We start from the raw sequence: 465 nt of genomic DNA on the forward strand, positions 1-465 counted from the left end.
TGCCATCTCCTTCTCTTGTTCGAAAATTTATGAAAGGTTGTTTCTGGATTGTAGTAATTTAGCTTCTCTTAATTTTCTCTTCAGAGTCCTTTTAGGTTCTGGCTCAATTTCAACAAGAGTGCCCTTTTCCCTGTTCCTGCTCATATGAAAGAGAAGAAAATAAGAAAAGAAAGAGGGATCCTCTATGTCACAGTATAGAGATTCCCTTATGTTAGTAGAAGAAGAAAGGGGTTAGAAGAATGGAGATGGGGATTCGGATTTTTGGATGAAGAGATGTGAAGAGAAGTGTTAGTAATTAAATAATTAAATAGAAGAAGAAAAGAGAAGGAAGATTTCGAAAATAATTTTTGAAAAAGAGGTTAGTAATTTTCGAAAATCAAAGACAATATAATTAAAATTAAAATTTAAAACAAAAAGAATTTTTGAAAAAGAGAGGGAGAATTTTCGAAAATTAGAGAGGAAAAA

Source organism: Arachis duranensis, chromosome 7 (assembly GCF_000817695.3).
Source record: "Arachis duranensis cultivar V14167 chromosome 7, aradu.V14167.gnm2.J7QH, whole genome shotgun sequence".
NCBI classification, from domain to species: Eukaryota; Viridiplantae; Streptophyta; class Magnoliopsida; order Fabales; family Fabaceae; genus Arachis; species Arachis duranensis.